This window comes from Petaurus breviceps, unplaced genomic scaffold, assembly GCF_028583685.1.
Source record: "Petaurus breviceps papuanus isolate PSGF00001 unplaced genomic scaffold, PetGlider_PUasm1.0 181, whole genome shotgun sequence".
NCBI lineage: Eukaryota > Metazoa > Chordata > Mammalia > Diprotodontia > Petauridae > Petaurus > Petaurus breviceps.
This window is the reverse complement of record NW_027185784.1, coordinates 19,105,331-19,111,470: the sequence shown is the minus strand read 5'-3', so window position 1 is coordinate 19,111,470 and position 6,140 is coordinate 19,105,331. Positions and strand designations below refer to the sequence as shown.

General features: G+C 41.8%; 1 long non-coding RNA gene across 1 annotated transcript; it reads right to left on the bottom strand.

The window, feature by feature from the left end:
* Positions 1–221: 221 nt before the first annotated feature.
* On the bottom strand, positions 222–1,708 carry LOC138160465 (uncharacterized). Its single transcript, XR_011168153.1, has 2 exons — positions 1,462–1,708; positions 222–382 (listed from the first exon to the last, which is right to left on the bottom strand). It is a non-coding gene; the product is annotated as an uncharacterized lncRNA (long non-coding RNA).
* Positions 1,709–6,140: the final 4,432 nt, after the last annotated feature.

Genomic DNA, 6,140 nt, shown 5'->3' with positions numbered 1-6,140 from the left:
GAAGGAAGGAAGGAAGGAAGGAAGGAAGGAAGGAAGGAAGGAAGGAACTTCTGTTGATGGAAAAGTCTTACAAAGCTGGTCTTGGTGATAAATTCCACCTCTTCCTTCTATCCAATTGGGTCATCCACAGGTCACACCCCAACAGGCAATAGCCCTGCACTGACATAATAATCGTCCCACCCAGCTGCCAGTGACAGAAGAGCAAAGCTGCCAACAGATGATTATTCAAGAATAAAGCCGACTGTTTACTTTGGGAGGTTTGAGGCATTAGAGGAACTTCAGAGCTATTATCTCCCTGGGACACATGTTTCAGTACCCGCTGGTTTTATCTGGCTGTGCTTCTTTCTGTCTTCAAATCTTCCAAGTGGAACTGTTCATCTTACTAGAGTGAGACAAATAAGGAGAGAGAGAAAATTCTGCTGATGAAATAACCTGCAAAAATCGGACGTCCTTGCTTCCCAAAGCAGAGGCAGCTGGTGATGCCCCCCAGTGACATCTTAATGTCAGTTTTAACAAGGTCAGATAAAGCCCCCCCTATAAGGGAGGAGGGGGGAGAAGCAAATTTATCTCCGCCATCTTTTCCTTATAATAGGAATGTCAGATGGACCAGCCTCCTTGCCTTCAAGAGGCCAGTATGCATACACAGAACAGAGATCAGATTTGAAGTCATCATTTTAAGTTTTTAAGCCACAGCTGTACCACATACTGTACTTCCTTCAGTCTTTGAACCTCAGTTTCCTCATTTGGAAAGTGGGAGCTAATGAGATTTATAATACCTATCGTCACAGGGTCTTTATGAAGCTGGTGTGAGATACATGTTTTGTTAAACATGAGGCACTAAGAAAATGAAAGCTTTTGCTATCACTCACTTCTACTCTCAGAAGCCTTTGGCCTCCTTTTCACACCCCCAGAACATACTACCCCGCCATCCTCTGTATGCCTCCTCATATTTCATCGGGGGCCATCTCCAGTTGTCCTGATCTATATCTTGCCACTGGACCCAGATGCCAAAGGAGAGAGTGAGGCTGGTGACTGTGCAGCCCTCCCTCACTTAAATCCAATTCACTTGCAAATCACAACATGACCTTCCTCATGCCACCATCCTCTTTGAGGACAAAAAACAAATAACAATATCAAGTCACCTTGAGAGCAACAAAACAGCCTTACTCTATGTATGGTGATATATGAAGGCATATACTCTATATCAGTCCAGTGCAGCCCAATAAACATTAAGCCCCTATTATGTGTCAGACATTGTACACTGGGGAACAATAAAAAGAAAGACAAGCCCTGCCCTCAAGAAGTTCATAATCTAATAGGAGAAGTTTCAGTTGTCCTGTCTGATTCTTTGAGACCCCATTTGGGATTTTCTTGGCAAAGATACTGAAGCAGTTTGGCATTTCCTTCTCCAGATCATTTTACAGATGAGGAAACTGAGGCAAACAACATTAAGTGACTTACCCAAGGACATACAGCTCGTTAGTTTCTGAGGCCAGATTTTAATTCGAGGAGATGAGCCTTCCTGACTCCAGGACTGTGCCACCTAGCTGCCCCCAATGGGAGGAAACAACATACCAAAGGAGGCAGGAAAGGGGGTTGGGGGGTTGGACACCAGGGGGCATCTTGTTCTGTACAGTTGAAAAAACAAGCTGGGAAGCAGATACAGAAAGGAGTAGGGCCAAAAGTCCAATTTCTGACTTCTCTAAAGAAAGACATTAGGAGGAGTTTGGCACCCCACCCTCACAGAGGGGAGAGGAGGCTGAGGGAGTTGGTGCTAGCTAGAGTTAGCAGTGTGGTGATGAGACTAGAGGTGACAAGCTTATCCTGCAAAGGGCATCTTGTCTGGGGGAGCTGAAAAAAGCATGCAGGGCAGCAGAGAGAGAGAGGAGTGAACAGGTAGGAAGATAGGCATTACATGTAGAAAAAGACCCAAAGCTCAACATTTTTTTCCAGCTTAAGAGAGAAGTCTTAACCTAGAGATGCTTTACTGCATTTACCTGGTTTTTAGTCCCAGTTTCCTCTCCCTGCCTAACCAAGAAGTCTGTATTTTCTTCCTAGTTCTACACTATTTCTGTTCCTCTCCTGTTTAGATCCTGAGGGAATCAATGCCTGACTGGGGAACCATTCATTCCTGCTTCTGATCGAGTTCCTACTTTCTCTGGCATCCAAGGAAGGAACTCTCTCTGGGACCCCAACTTTTACCATACTAAGCCCAAGTTTAACCAGCTTTCCTCTGCCTCACATCCAGACTCCTGGGCTCCCCTTTCTATTATTTCACCAGGGGCTCAGAGTCATTTTTATGTAACTTCGTGGAAGGCGCACCAAACGAGGAGTGAAGAGACCTCAGATTTCCAGTTCCATGTATTCTAAAAAGAGTCTCAGTTCTCACAATGAGGACAACCCCTGCCGACCTCACAGGTTTGTTGTACTGAGAGCACTGTAGAGCTTTATGGAGGCCTTCTAGCCGAAGATACATAGGAAAACTTGTCAGGTGTGTTATAATGCGGACTACTTTCACCTATGGGATAGACTAGATGGTCACATGACTGTGCTAGAGCCAGTTCTAACTGGCTTGTGAGAGCCGCTTGTTAAATTTTCAGTATGAGCATTGAAGCCTAGGCAATTGGCGAATGTGACAAACTAGACCTTGATTTACTGTTTCTGTTGATTGTCTAGACTTAAGAAAGTGATACAGAAAATGTTATTAATGCAGATCAAATTTACAAGTATGTCCTAAATACATTTTTTCAGCAAAGAGCAGGTTATTAAACATTTACCCGTATACCACTGCTTCTCCCTCTCAGACTCTGTGATTCTGTGAATTACGACAGACCGTCAATGACCTGGCAGGTTTATTGTGAAGATCCAGTGAGATAGTGGATGTGACAGGGCTGTGAAAACTATGAGGTGCTATACCCCCACCATCCCCACCCACTTAGCTGCTCCTAGGCTAAGGTGGCTGTTTGGGAATAATAACTATCCAACTCATAGCCCGGGCCCCCATCTGATATATTACTCTATTGCCAGACCATACCATAGACATAGAAACCAATAGGAAAGTATTTCATTAAAACTGAAGCAATCCTAATGACAAGGAAATGAATCAAAAAGTAAAACACATAAGAAAGTATTTCATTAAAGCATAATACAATCCTAATGGCAAGGAAAGTAATCAAAAAGTTAAACATACTCTAAAACCCACAGAGAGGCAATTTCCTATGCCCTCAGGGCAGCTATAATCTAAATCTCCTTCAGACTCCTCGACTCCTCAGTATGGTGGGAGGGCAGAGCTTCTTCAGAGCTCATAGTTCCAATGATGGGCACTTAAGAGTGTGATGTCATTTGCCTCTTGGCATGTCTTTGCTAGGACTACATCTGGGATAGACTGGAGGATGACTAAAAGCTCTTACCTAGCTGCTACAGACTTAACCCTGAGGTTTGGGAAGTGCCATGTCCCTACTATTTCACTTGATCATTTTTTCTCTATCACAACAGTAGTTTTGCATCTTGCCTCTCCTGTCCACACCTCTTTTCTTTCCTAGGTGCCACTCTGGCATGACTAGCCCCCTACTTTTAAAAATGTAAATAGCATTTTATTTTTTCCAGTTACATGTAAAGATAGTTTTCAATATTTATTTTTAAAAGATTTTGAGTTCAAAATTTTTCTCCCTTCCTCCCTCCCTCTTACCTCCCCAAGACAGCAAGCAATCTGATATAGGTTATTCATGTGCAATCATGTTAAACATATTTACACGTTAGTCTCATTGTGAAAGAAGAAACAGAACAAAAGAAAAAAAGAAAGAAAGTGAAAATAGTGTGCTTCTATCTGCATTCAGACATCAGTTTTTTCTCTGGATGTGGATAGCATTTTCCATCATAAGTCTCTGGAATTGACTTGGATCATTGCATTGCTGAGAAGAGCTAAGTCTATCAAAGTTGGTCATTGCACAATGTGGCTGTTACTGTGTACAATGTTCTCCAGTTCTGCTCACTTCACTCAGCATCGGTTCATGTAAGTCTTTCCAGGTTTTTCTGAAGTCCCCCTGCTCATCATTTCTTATAGCACAATAGTATTCCATTACATTCGTGCACCACAGCTTCTTCAGCCATTCCCCAATTGATGGGCATTCCCTCAGTTTCCAATTATTTGCCACCACAAAACGAGCTGCTATAAATATTTTTGTCCTTTTCCCTTTATATGCAGATCTAATACTGGTATTGCTGGATCAAAACGTATACACAGTTTGATTGCCCTTGTGGGCATAGTTCCAAATTCTCTCCAGAATTAGCCTCCCACTTTTTAAACCTTCCACTACGTAGTACACTCTTCACCAAGCCACATCTCACCTCATTAGGTCACCATGTTGTGGACTCACACACAACCCAAGCATTGTGCAAAACTTTCTCCCAAGGTGTAATGCTCTTAGTCCCAAGCACTGTGGGAAATGAAGTCTTCTACAGTACTGGTGTCAGTCTCAAAGAAATTGGGCCACTAAACCACATATTAGAATCCCTGCATAGTGGCTTAGAAAACCACATATTAACATTATCTCTGTTCTATTGTATTTCTATTTATTTTGTTAAATATTTACTAATCACATTTTAATCTGGTTCAGTTTCACTTGGGAGTATTGTAGGCTACAATTGCCTACTGACAGCATGTCTGATACCTCCATTCTATAGTGCTGAATACTTATAATGTATTATCAGCTTTCTCAGTGGTTTAGATGACTCTTCTCCTTACCTATTATCAATTAATTTGCAATCATTAGCATTTAAAAGTAATTTTTATATACCTTTCAACTGAATAGATATCACACACAAATTCTAATAGTGGGGTTGTTTCACCAAAAATAATTTCCAAGGGTTTTCTGATTAAGGCATAGGATGATTTCAGCAGTTTGCTAAAATGCACTTTGTAGACCTCCAACTTTACTCAGAATCTGCTGAAGGAGATGGTCCTCTCCTCTCTCCCCTTTTCTAATTCCTGTCTCTTCTTTTCCTGAAGGTTCAGTCCCTCCTGCTTTCTCTCTCTTTGTTTTCTCTTCCATTTCATCTGCCCACAGTTATATTTACCATTCAAATGACCTATCTAGTCAACTCACTTGACAAATCATACCAATCAGTTATTTAACTGAAATCACTAATGATAGCAGTTAAAATAATCATTCCAGGACTTCTCCCCTTCTCCTCGTCTTGACTTCTTCCCTCTCTCCCTGTCCTCCTCTCTTCCCTTTTTCCATTTTGCCTGAGGTAAATCTACATTATAAAATTTCATCATCATTCTTTTTTTCTAAACCTTGGCATGGATGTCTTGCTCTCAGAATATCAATATTGCCAGTGGGGCTCTTTGTAAGGAAGAGGAAATCTTTTCTCTTTTATTCATTTTGGTGTTGGAAAAACAGATAGAGAATGTTTTTAGTCATTTGCCTGAGGTCCACATCAGATCCGAGCCTAGAAAAAAAAATACTATGATTGGATTTTGTGGTGATGGGCTTTTTGTTCTGTTTTTATTTTACTTGTGACTTGTCTCTTCCAGCTTTAAAATTCTACAGCTCTGTGAAAAATAATCTCCCATCTGTGCCTGCTTGGCTGATGATGGCAATATCTGAGGGGCTTTTTCTTCCTTCTTATTGTGTGAATCTCAAAGTCTAACATTCCAGAATTCTTATTCAATTCCCCAGTGACAGCCTCATGTGAGCCACCCCTACCAAACCACCCCCTTCTATTTTCTGTCTTACCCAGTTGTGACCACCCAAAGAGCTACATACCCTTTACTATCATTGCTGCTATTATGTCAGTCACAAGAGATCTCTGCCATCTTAACCTTGGTCCCAATATCCTTTAGCATCATGGTACATTGGGAAAAGCATTGCACTTGAAGTCAGAGGACCTGGGTTCCAGGTCATTTGCTGCCTGAGTGACCTGGAATTCTTCACATCTTGGCCCTTCCCTATCTTTCCAAGTCTCCTTACACATTACAGTATCCCACTCACTCTATTGGCTGTTCATTTCATGTTCTATCTTCTGTCTCTGGGCCTTCACATATGCTTTCCCTCCATGCCTAGAATGTACTCCCTTTTCATCTCTGCCTCAAAAGAATCCTTCTATTCCTTCAGGCTACAACTTAAGCCCCAGCT